The sequence below is a fragment of the Lissotriton helveticus genome, chromosome 1_2 (genome assembly GCF_964261635.1).
Source record: "Lissotriton helveticus chromosome 1_2, aLisHel1.1, whole genome shotgun sequence".
Classification (NCBI taxonomy): domain Eukaryota; kingdom Metazoa; phylum Chordata; class Amphibia; order Caudata; family Salamandridae; genus Lissotriton; species Lissotriton helveticus.
Genome location: NC_136058.1, coordinates 349,817,059 through 349,830,479, shown reverse-complemented (window position 1 = coordinate 349,830,479; position 13,421 = coordinate 349,817,059). Strand labels below are relative to the sequence as shown.

Sequence of the window (13,421 nt, the reverse complement as noted above, 5' to 3'; positions counted from 1 at the left end):
ATGAGAGAGAGTAAACCATGAGTATGTTGGAATGGCAGAATACGATGTCAATGTGTACCGTGATGTGTGCCGGCCCGATAACGGCAATACCAATAAAGGCAATGTCAATGTATGCCATAACCGATGCCTGCACTGCAATGACCATATCTGTAAAATCAACGTCAATGTAGGCAATGAACTTTTTCGGTACAACAATTACGACATCAGTAGAAACAATGACAATGTATGTCATATTCCATGTCTGCGTGGCAATACCAATACCAGTGGAGATTAAGTCAATGTTCGCCCTGTTTTAGATGCACAGAAAAATGTCAAAACCATTAAAGACTAAATCAGTGTGCACTATGTCAACTGAACACAATATATTGAGGGGGTCAGTAAAAATAATATCAACAGCTGCTACATTATTCGTAGGAGTCATATAATTGCTGTCAGATTCACCCATTGTGACCTCCCCAACAACCCAAGTCAGAAATACATGGATAGACAGACCGTGCCATCCCAACCAATGGTTATTGAGTGACAAGTCACAGGTGTGGCCTTGCTTAGCCCGGAGACAAATGTGCTCACAGGGAAACCCTGATCAATCCCACAGATAATCAGCTACCCCACAACAGGTCAGAGGAAATTAGCCCCAATAAAACCCGTTTGGTCAGAGACATGCGTTCCCCCACAAAAAATACCACAAAGCTGGATACCACATGGAGATAAGCCAGTCAGGTTTACTACCAAGCTGGGGTAACCTATGGTGGCCATCAGAGATGAGCGAGCCCCCAAAACCGGTGGTAAAAGCTAAGAACCTGGGGGTGTGGTTGGATCACAAACTCTCTCTCATCCAACACACGAATGCAACGGTTTCAGCCAGTCATTTCTTAATTAAAAAAGTAAGGAAGATCCTTCCCTACCTTCCGGTAGACACAAAAAAAACGGTAGTGACATCCTTAATCCAGTTAAAACTTGACTACTGTATGGACTCCTGGGGAATGTACAGAAACAATGTTTGAAAAAACTGCAAAGTGTACAAAATTCAGCGGCACGGCTACTATCTAACATCCCTAGGTACACTCGATCACTGCTGAAATCGTAAACTGCATTGGCCCCCGGTGGAGCAAATTAAATTCAAGGCTCTGTCGCTAGCCTACAAGGCACATCAAACACGGAGCTAAGAGGGAAAAACAGACCTAGGTCGCCCTCCACTCAGAAAGTCATCAAAACAATAATGACCCAGGTCGCTTTTGGGCATTCAATTTTAAACGGAGCTGGTGTATTGCTTATCACAATTTTTTCTCTCAGCAAACATACCTCCCACTTCTCATCATTTAGGGGTAGGTAATACACCAGTCAACAGCCCTTCTTAAAAACAAGCCCGCTCCCTATCCAGACAGTAGCGAAACCCACACCCAAAAAGTGGTGAAAAAAATGTGAGGAAGCGTGATAACACCTCACGGGCGCACCACCAATGGGACCCCTGGTAGGTACTCACCAGGACGGCCCTATTATCATCATCGGTGTTATCGGGCTTAAAGAAAACGTGTCCAAGTGAAACACAACTGTGTTATAAGTGCAGTGGAAAAACATACAGTGATGTCACATAACATAAACACATACAATCACATACACAGCACGAACCAACAACTTTATTCTTGTTCTTTTATGCTGCTAGTGTATATTAAAAAAGTGAAAATGGCTACTACCTATAGAGCCAGATTCTCCTTGCCAACATGTTTCATTGCCATGGTGATATTCAGGCAATTTCTTCAGGGCAAACACTTTCTATGCCACTGCATTGGACACCAGGGTATCGAATTACTGTCATGGAATTAAAAAACATAAAAACGAGTTTTACTTAAATGCACCACATGCATATACACAACACTGTGAAAGCCACACAGGCAAAGAGGTCATATTTACCCTCGATCGGCACCCGTTTTTCATACCAGCCGAGAGGTCTATAGGCAAAAGCTTTTTTTGTTATCTCCATCTGTGAGTAACCTAGCCACTCCTTCCGTTATCCTTAACTGTAAAGACAACATCGCATAACTGTGGGCAATCCTCACTTACCCTCTTTCTTCATGGATGTCGTATATGTGAACCCACCTGGCACCCTTATTCTATTTTACCGGTAGTAGGAGCGCGGTCGGCGTTCTATCGTCCCTCGAGCACTTTCCGAGGTCGTTTGTTCTGTATTTACGTTCATGCACTGACTGTTTGGACCAATCAGATCGAATACGCTATTCTCGCGTTAATAGGCGGCCATTTTGCATTGGGATCCAACGTTTACCGCTCTAATGTGTTATTCATGTATTCGCGAGCTCGTGGGGTATCCTACTCTCGCGTTGTTTGGCGGCCATCTTAGATAGGGCATTACCACATTCAATGTAAATGGAAATCTACAATAACGTCATTTTCTCGCGGGATTACGCGATGTGTTAGACGCTAGCAATCGTTCTCCTCCCCATCTCTATGCACGCATGTCTATCAGATGTATAATGTATATTCAAAAACCATTTCCCAATACTCTACACTCAACTAGAGTAAATGTTAACAGCATGACAAATTCTTGAATGGATTTTTATTATCGATCATATGGTAAAAGTTATGTACTACACAACCATACCATGAGATAAATGGGTGGAGTTGTCTATTTATACACATAATACACCCAAGATCTTGATACATTCCACGTGTCTTACGTTTTGGGGTTTCATTCAACTGCATTTTAGATTTATTGTGAGACACCCTCACTGATCCAAAGGAACACCTCAGAACTGGTCTAGCGCAATTTATTCCATTCAAGGAGCTCGTTCAATCCATTTTGCTCACTTCCCTCCTTATAAATCCATCTGGCTTCTGTTGTCGTGAGTAATCTCTCCACTGTTTGTGCATCACCACTTACTTTTTCCAATATCACCCAGGTGAAGGTGTGGTTATTCCTGTGGCAGTGTTGAACTAACTTGGTTGTAAGTCTTCCCGCTCTAATGGTACTAAGATGCTCTTGTATTCTTAGTTTTATTTTGCATGTTGTTAGTCCATTATATTCTAAACCACATTGGCATTGGAGTCTGTATACCACATTTGTGGTGTTACAGTTGCTGAACTGTCGCAGTGTCCATGTTCTTCCGGATTTCAATGTTATGGTCAGAGTTTTTGCAGTCAGAGGGCATACAGAACAATTTCCGCATGGGTGGTGGCCTTTAGGTAGCGTACTAGTCTTAGGGACAGTAGATGACTTCATCCTGGTATGCACTAGTTTGTCTTTCAAGTTACATGCTCTCTTGAAGGCGAAACGCAGTGTAGGCATCTTGAATTCTTTATTTGATTGTTTGCTGAGAGAAAAAATTGTGATAAGCAATACACCAGCTCCGTTTAAAATTGAATGCCCAAAAGCGACCTGGGTCATTATTGTTTTTGATGGCTAGCCTACAAGGCCCTGAGCCAAAAAGGCCCGGTCTTTCTGCAGAATCTGTTCACCTGGTACGAGCCTACCAGACATCTTCGTTCCTCCGGTACTAAACTTCTGCGGGTGCCAAAAATCTGCACCTTACAATGGGGCGGCCGCAGCTTCCACTTCTATACCACCAAGCTCTGGAATTCTCTCCCATTTGAGCTTAGGAGCGCCCCTACTCTCACTGCCTTTAGGAAAGGCCTGAAAACCTGGCTGTTTCAGAACTAGATGTAAGTGCAGACCCCCGCTGTCCACAGCACCAAGACACCTTCAGGTATACGTGCGCTTTTGTAAATCAATATAACATAACATAACATAACATAACATGCACACCACACATAGTGATCACACGCCCCCCCATACCAGACATCTGGACACATACATAGTGGTCCACCCTAGCTCTCATCAAGGTCGAGAGCTATCTGTGTCCTTCAGATGACCAAAAGTTGTTATTTATGTCTGAGATGCCTTATCAAGAATGTAAAATTCATTTTATTGTACCTCATGAGATATATGAATTGTCAGACTAAACTTTGTACACTGAGAGACTTTCTTCAGACGCACTCTGTTGACTCTCCCCCGGCCGCTGCATTTAATTAATCTGACTTGTCTCTCTTTTGCCAAAGGTATCTTGTCTTTTCATTTATTTAAGGTGAATTCATATTAGAGTAACAAGTACACATGCGCATGTTATGTTGTATGCATGTGCACAGGCATCCAGTGAAAATCTGGTTGAACTCTCTCTGCAAAGTTGCAGAACCCAGAGAGAGAGAGAGAAACAGTTACTCTAGAGAGAGGTCAAGAAATAATAGCACAAAGAGTTGTGAACCCTAATATCGACCAATGTTAGATGTGAGTTAGATGTGGTTGGCACAGGTAGGTACTTGTGACAAGCAGGGATCCTCTCCTCTAGTCAAGACAAGAGGATTACACTCCTAAAATAACCCCTGCTCACCCTCTAGGTAGCGTGGCGAGAGCAGCTAAGGCTTTACTTCAGAGGCGTTGTAAGTTAAGCAGTTGTGACCACATACAGTAACCCAGTGACAACACTACATATGGACACCACACAGGTTTTATATAAAAAATAAGTAGACTTTATATAGAGTTATCACAGGCCCATAAACGACAAAAATACACACTATGATTACTTTAAGATGGAAGATTTAAGCTTAGTACAGTTCAGTTCTTAGATGCGACACTCTGCGTCAATGTACCTTAGGTTGCATTGTGCTTCCACGACAAGCAATGTCGCAGCGATGGGAAATGCGGCAAAGTTCAGGTGCAAAGAAATTAAGACGTGAAGGTCTTCCAGATGCGGCACGCTTCTCGGGGATGCAAGAAGCTCTCGGTTCGATCCGTGGACTGCAGCGGCGACACCCTTACGATGCGACGGCAACAGCTCCAGCGGTGACGCTCATCTCCCACGATGCGTGAAGCTTCCGCTCAATGCGACAACTACAGCTTTGACATCCAAGATGTGATGGCAGCAGTTCCGACGGCCGCGCGCTTCTCTGGGATGCGAGGTGCTCTTGGTCGATGCGGTGCAGTGCGACAGTTCCAGCGGCTACACCCTCCTTCTTTGGAGTTGCAACGGCAGGTACAGTGACGGCGACACGCTCCAACCTCATTGTGAGATTCTTCTCCTGATGCGGTGCAGTGCGATAGCTCCAGCGGCGACACCCTCCTTCTTCGGAGTTGCGACGGCAGCAGCAGCGACGGCGAAACGCTTCCTCTTCGTTGTGGCACACTTCCCTCCGATGCGGTGCAGTGCGACAGTTCCAGCGGCGACACCCTCCTTCGGAGTTGTGAGGGCAGGCACAGCTCCTTGGGACATGCTTCTTCTCGTTGAGTCGCGCTTCCAACTCCTTGCGACACGCAGTTCATCAGAAGGCCCAAACCAGCATCAGGCACTTCCACAAGAACTCTGGGGAGCTGGGGGGGTGAAGTCTGTTGTCCCTGAGACTTCAGCAGGAGGCAAGCTCTTTTCCAAGCCCTTGGAGATCCTTCACAAGTTGAAAGCAAATTTACACAGAGTTCATTTATCCTTCCTTTGGCAGTAAGGCAACCACTGCAGGCCAATCCCCCAAGCAGCACTTCAGCTGGGTTCCTCTCTTCAGTAAAGGTTTCTTCTTGTAGTCCAAAAGTAATCTAATTTCTTGTGAGCAGGGTCCCAATATTTATACCCCAAAATCCTTTGTTCTCTGAGGGGAGAGGGGCCTTTGCCCAGTCCAAACCAGTTCCTGAGCACTTTGTTTACCAGACTCCTCGTCTCCTTTCACAGTGCAGGGCAGAAACATCATACTGTGGTGATCTGGTTGCATTGCATCATCACCTCTTGACATTTGAATCTAGAATGTATTATGTAATTCCTGTGTTATGAATTCTGGAGAGACAGTTACTTGTGGACTGCTACAGCTGTGGTCAATAAAGCTTGATCCTGAAGTATCCTTGTCTTATGAATATATATTTCATTACAATTTGGCGACGGATTGGCCACAGCAAAGGATCCACGCATCTACAAGCACTGCTTCAAACTAAAGAAGTGAGAAGAATACATTCTCATGAAGAACACATCGCAAGCAGGAGAAGAAACAGGCCTGTATAAGTTCATTTGAATGCTGGGAGTTTGCTCTGGACTATTATTATTATCTGAAATAGAAAGGTTTCATGGATAATGGAACTATTTATTGAAGCATTTTTCCTGACCCATTAACCGACTTAACTGGCTCAACACGCTTAAAATAACTATTTAAACTCCAACATATCAATTTTAATTTGTTTACTTGAAATATGGGGCTAGACAGTAATTATCTTTAAAGAGAGACCCTATTCTTAAGTCAAAATATTCTGTCGAGTGCGCAGGTGATTTTAAAGAAATTAAACAGTCGCACTTCCGGTTAAAGAATCTACGAGTGAAGCTGTATTCAAGATTAAAAAGAAGTATTTTGACAAAGTAAACATAGTCTGTGGCAAGGCTTTGGAATTGTTTTGAAAAAGGCTGACATTCACATTCGCACGAAGGAGTATGAAGGAGCTGAAATGTAAAAAGTAAACACATTCTCCCGTGCGCGTGAAGTTTAGCGCGAGGTTGAAATCGACGAAGGCTGTTAAGTAAACACACTCAACCGTGCGCTTCAAGACAAGCGTGAAATTGAATGTAACAGAAGGATTACTTACGTTCAGTTGCCTCCTGTCAGCCACCATCTTGCCTTGTGTCAGCTACTGTGTGGAACATTAGTGGAGTAATAATTGAAGAAGGACTACAAAGATAGTTGTGAAACCAACTGCAACGCTGATCTTCACTGTTTAATGAACATCAGGAAGATGTTTTAATTCATGCCGACAACTATGACAAGAGGCTGGTTTTCAAGACATAGCACATCCGTGATGTGCACACGCTGAGCACCATAATAAGTTTCATTTAAGCACAACATTAAATAACACTTTCAAGAAGTTGCACATCCGTGATGTGCACACGCAGACACAAGCAACAAGACTTTACACAAACCTTATAAACTAAAGTTGGATTTATTTTCATCAACCTGTGCCCTCATAATATTTTGACTACGTGTTAACATTCACATATTCAAAATGGCAATGTTTAATTGGTATTCATAATTGAATATTACATGTCAACTTAGAAAGGGTGATTATTTTATAGATTTGTGTCATAGGAAGTACATCTTAAATCACTTATCCATTTCTAAGGAATATTTTGATACTTTATTCATGGCTACAATGCCGAATGTTGGTGCTCCTCCTCTTTTTCTCCAGACTCCTGGTGACCCTCCAGTTCTGTGGCGGAACTGGTACAGGGCCTTTACTAAATATTTAGGAGCGATTGGTGGCAATAGATATCGACTTGAACGAAAAAGGTTTCTGTTGGAACACAATTTAGGGTTCGAAGGTCAATCTATTTACGAACATCTACCACCTTATGAAATTCAACAAGATCAGGAAGATTTGGATGATTTGAATTAGTAGTAAAGAAAATAGAGAAACAATTTCATTATACAACCTAGCTTAATTGTTAATAGACACAAGTTCTTTACAACGTTATAATGAACAAAGGTCCTTAGCTTATTTGAGAATCAAAAACAATACAGTATAGGAACACAATGGAAAGCTATACGATTTAAGGTTTCCAAACCCAGCCGGGAAAGGAGTTTATTTTTAAGAAACAATGTCCAATCTTTCAATACAAACGAAATAACAAGACACAAGCCTGTGCCGTACCAAAAAGAGGAAAAGGAAAGATAGGATTAGGGTGAAAGGGGTGTCTTTCAGGCAAAGGAAGAGAGCAAGGACAGGGCACTGTAAATAAGTCAAAAATCACTAACAGTGTCGCCTGGAGTGGAGTATACACAATCTCATTTGACAATATTGTAAGTGTAAACCCACTCATGGGTGTCGACGTTTCGATCCCTATTGCTCAACTAGATACATGGGATCATCATCAGGACTTTTATAATGAACAAAAGATGCCTGAATGAGAAAAAGCCTGTTAGGAGAAACGAAGAGAAAAATAAATTTTTCAAAAACTTAAGAGTAGTTTACACATGTATGCCAACTTTGTAACGAATTCGCAGTGTGTGACCAAGTGCACGGTGTTTGTGCCCTAATCGAGAACATAATAACAGCATTTACATACTCCTCGGAATCGCAGTGACATGCGTGAAAAGCTGCGTCAACGAGCTGTGCCGTGATAGTGATCAGTTCAGTTTATAGTATACTGGGGAGATAGGATTTCCATTGTGAAGTGATAGTGCAGGTTTTGAGTCGTTTCAATAGTTACGTGGCTAAGGGTGGATGTGTGACTGGGGGTAGCCCTATGGGTTCTAGGTAACAAATGGTCTGATCATACCTCAGTAAATCAAGGTATGAAGCCTCACATGGGAGGTGTACTTCTCTTCAAGATTCTGGCCGAAGCGGTCGTGCTAAAATGGGGGCAGAATTAAAAAAGGAGTTTATGAGTTCACCGGTTCACAAAAATAGTGAAACGTGATTTTGATTTAAAAACATACCACGTAGTTAGATGTCGTGGAGGTCTTTTTAGGGGGTCCAGACGAATTGTTAGTTAGAGAATTACAGGTACAATTCGTAGTTCGTTTCCAACTGCATCCAATGGCAGCACTGAAAACAAAACGGGAATTCTATGTCAGGGTGAAAAGTCAGGGGGCTCCGAACTAAGGTGGTAAAATATGGAGGGACCTACCTTACTACGCTCAACGTGAGAGCGGGGTACAGATTTTGAAGTGTAGGCAACAATAGCCGTACACGAGGGTTGCCAACAATGTAGCGTTCAGACGCTGTAACAAAATCAAGGAGTGCATATCAGTACATCGCTTGAGAACGGGCCATGACTGGACAGGATTAATATTTCAAAGTTACTTACAAAGTCTAAGTGAAGACTCGTCTCTCCTGTGGCTGCTCGGTCAATGCCGGTTGCAGTGCAGCGGTCTGCGTGTGCGCGCGGAATTGTGTACAGCCACGCTGGTCACGTGACCGCTATTGCGGGTGCCATTTTAGAACGGCGAATTGTATTGGTGGGGGCCATCTTGGAGTGGATGGCTAGGCGGGCTAATGCTATCAGGGTGGGGGAGTGCACGGACAAATGGACAGTGATGGTGACAATGTGACATTAAAAGCTGTGACAGGTATAGAAATTACATATAACGTTTAACACCCAAATGTCCAGTTCCGTTCTTTCTTTTCATTTCTCATGTCTGCATCCAATTATGCATTTCATCATAGTATATTTCTTTTTGGAACCACAACGTTTTTGACAAAGCGCTCATTCTATTTATGTTTCATGATATCGTCTCATCGGTCATAGGTTCAATCACAGTAGCGTAGTCCAGTCCTCACTGCGATTGAGCCCTGTGTGGATGGTATTGAATTGGATGATGGATTTCAATTCCTCACGGTTTAGTAACTGCTGTAAGTTGCCACCTCTCTGTGGTAATTTGATGGATTTCAGGATGGTCCACTGGAGGTCATCTGCTGTGTGGTTCATGCTGGCAAAATGTTCAACCAAAGGGGCGTTGGGGGTTCCGCACCTTATGCGACTCCGATGTTGGCTTATTCTAGTTCTTATTTTTTGTGTCGTCTGTCCCACATACATAAGAGGGCAAGGACATAGAATCGCATAAATCACATTGTGACTGTTACAGTTCGTGAAATCTCTCATTTCAATTGTGATGTTATTGTGACTAAACGTGCGCCCCTCAAGTGTCAGATCACACACAATACAATGTCCACATTTAGCGTGACCTCTCAGCGGGGGCAAGCCCCAGTTTGACTCAATTGTATTTGTGGGAGGTGGTGCTGGTAGGGCCGCTCGAACAAGATGGTCTTTTATATTTCTACTTTTTTTGAAAGCAAACAAGGGTTTGTCAAAAGTTAGTTGGCCTGAATTTAGGGTTGGCCAATGCCGTAAAATTGTTTTGCGGATTTTATCAGAGATTGGAGAAAAGGTTGTGACACAGGCTATTCTCTCTGAACTGGGCCTTGTCTTAGGTTGGAGCAAGACCTCCCTGGGACAGTACCATGCCCGTTTTGAGGCATTCCTCACTATTCTGCTTGGATAGCCTCTTGCTTTGAGTTTCGAACACAAGATACCTGCCTCTCTAAAATAATCAGTTTTCGAGGAGCAGTTTCGTCTGATCCGCAGGAACTGTGAATAGGGAAGTGAGTCTTTTAGAGCTTTGGGGTGGTTACTGTCGTATCTGAGTAGAGTATTACGCTCAGTCGGTTTCCTATAGAGGCGAGTAAGCAACTCGCCTGACTCATGATAGATCATGAGATCCAAGAATGGTATCTCAGTTTTGTGATGTGAGAGAGTGAACTGTAGATTGTCACAGTTATTGTTCAGCCAATGTAGGAATGAATTCAGAATTTCTCTCTCTGAATTCCAAATTAGAAAAACGTCATCTATGTAACGGCGCCAAACCCCTATGCTAGTTCTGAATGGATTTGTGTCAGCTAGGATTGTGCCGGTCTCAAGAGCATCCATGTACATAATGGCCAGATGGGGAGCAAAAATCGCTCCCATCGAGGTGCCTTTTATCTGTTGGTAGAAGGTCCCGTCAAAGACAAAATAATTTTTCGTGAGACATAGTTCTAGTAATTGCAATATGAACAATGTCGGTACTCTATGTGGTCTTGGTCTGGAATCAAGTATTCTCTCTATGACTAGTAGAGCCGCTCCCTGGGGTATATTAGTGTAGAGCGAATCTACGTCCAGTGTACATAATGTTTGGATGTTGGGGTCAAAGGGCTGATGTTCAACAAGATTGATCATTTCCATGCTGTCACGGACGTAACAGCACGTTGAAGGCACAAAGTCCTTAATGAAAAAATCCACATAGGACCCTAGTGGTTCCAAAATTGAACCACAAGCCGATACTATCGGTCGGCCTGGCGGGTTCTCACTGTTTTTATGAACTTTAGGGAGGGTGTAGATGACGGGGAGCCGAGGACACTTAACATTAAGGAAATTGTATTCCTTTTTGCTAAGAAAACCCTCGTCTCTGGCATCCGTGGTAATCTTTTTGATCAGGGCTTGGATTTCAATCGTTGGATTACGGCCAAGTCTCAAGTAGTGTTCCCTGTTGTTCAGCTGGCGGTTGATTTCGTTTTTATAAGTGTCAATATTTTGCAAGACAATGCCCCCACCCTTATCCGCACTTTTAATGATTAAATCCGTGTTAGATTTGAGTGAGTCTATTGCCTCCTTTTCAATTTTGGAGATATTGTACGGAATATACAATCTCTTCTTTTCAAAAATCTCAAGCTCTTTGAGAATAAGTTTCTCAAACGTGATGATCTCTGGCGGAATCATGTTCGCCGTTGGTAGGAAAGTGGAAGGGGGGCCAAAAGGGGTGTTACGATTTAGTTCAGGCGCTGGGTGCAGTTGAAAAAACGCTTTCAGCCGAACCAGTCTGAAAAACCGGAGTAGCTCCGTTTGTAATTCCATATAATTTGGGCGCACCGTAGGGACAAAAGAAAGTCCTTTCTTCAAAAGTTCTAATTCAGAATGCTGTAAAATGTGGTTAGATAAATTAAAAATAGGTAGTGTTTCAGTCAAGTTTGCTGTTGTGGGTATTACCACTGATAAAAGTTGTTGCGGGTCCTCCGCTCTCCTGGAGCGTTGAACCATTTCCTGGGTTTCTTGGCCCTCCCTCTCAGTGGGGTACCTGGCTGGCCTCTGGCTAAAAAATTGCTTTGTGCTCCACCACGTCCTCTTCCCCGGTTGCTTCCTCCCTCACCTGGATCTGAGTTGTCAGATGAGTCTTCTGAGGTGTCTGAAATTCCCACTATGTTTTGTCGTTTATTAAAACGACCCCAGGGTCTATTCTGAGGGTTGAAGTAGGGTCTGTTAGTGTAAAAATCTTTATTCAGATATGGATAAGTAGTCTCGGCACTATAATTTCTGATATCCTTTTTAATTTTATTGGACTTTTTGTTCTGTTCAATACGATAATAGTCAGCTATTGTTTTGTCTACTTGTTCCAGTAATTTTTTGCACTCAGCTGTGGGGTCGGAATCATTAATTTGTTTAAGCAGGTCAGCAATTTCTATCTCAAGTGTTTTTAACGTCTCTGTAGCAATATCAATGCCAAGTGCCAGCCACTGCCTTGAACATGTGGTCCCAATATGACTGAAGTTTGTGATATATTTGGGATTATCTGTAAAAATCCCGGGGATATTACGCACTTGCAATCCAAGTGGGATTACTCCGGATTTGAGATAATCAGTTAGCATTAGTATCATCAATTGTAATCTAACCTGTTTTTTCTTGAGCTTTTCTAACTGTTCTGGTAAACTGGACACTGCAGTTGTTGGAGCATCTGGGGTTTCTGATAAAAGTGACGGTAATGTGCATAAATGTTTAATATGGTCTACCGTATACAAAGGGGCATGGTCTGACATCTCCTAAGGCTAAAAAAGGGAAAAGAAAAGTATTTTTGGGGAATATAGAAGTGTGTGTACAGGAGCACTAGGAAGGTCAACCTCGGTGGCGAGGTAAATTGAGTTTAGAACAACCCTGCAATCCTGGTGATTGCGCTAAAGCTTTTTTAAGACACAAGGGGGACCCAACGGATAGCTAAGTACCATGGGTATAACAGCGTTATAATGAACAAAGGTCCTTAGCTTATTTGAGAATCAAAAACAATACAGTATAGGAACACAATGGAAAGCTATACGATTTAAGGTTTCCAAACCCAGCCGGGAAAGGAGTTTATTTTTAAGAAACAATGTCCAATCTTTCAATACAAACGAAATAACAAGACACAAGCCTGTGCCGTACCAAAAAGAGGAAAAGGAAAGATAGGATTAGGGTGAAAGGGGTGTCTTTCAGGCAAAGGAAGAGAGCAAGGACAGGGCACTGTAAATAAGTCAAAAATCACTAACAGTGTCGCCTGGAGTGGAGTATACACAATCTCATTTGACAATATTGTAAGTGTAAACCCACTCATGGGTGTCGACGTTTCGATCCCTATTGCTCAACTAGATACATGGGATCATCATCAGGACTTTTATAATGAACAAAACATGCCTGAATGAGAAAAAGCCTGTTAGGAGAAACGAAGAGAAAAAGAAATTTTTCAAAAACTTAAGAGTAGTTTACACATGTATGCCAACTTTGTAACGAATTCGCAGTGTGTGACCAAGTGCACGGTGTTTGTGCCCTAATCGAGAACATAATAACAGCATTTACATACTCCTCGGAATCGCAGTGACATGCGTGAAAAGCTGCGTCAACGAGCTGTGCCGTGATAGTGATCAGTTCAGTTTATAGTATACTGGGGAGATAGGATTTCCATTGTGAAGTGATAGTGCAGGTTTTGAGTCGTTTCAATAGTTACGTGGCTAAGGGTGGATGTGTGACTGGGGGTAGCCCTATGGGTTCTAGGTAACAAATGGTCTGATCATACCTCAGTAAATCAAGGTATGAAGCCTCACATGGGAG

The 13,421-nt window shown here is 42.9% G+C and overlaps 1 protein-coding gene across 1 annotated transcript in view; it reads right to left on the bottom strand.

Moving 5' to 3' along the window:
- Positions 1–13,421, bottom strand: part of LOC144803687 (uncharacterized) — a 381,476-nt gene that overhangs the window by 58,456 nt on the left and 309,599 nt on the right. The window lies entirely within an intron of this gene.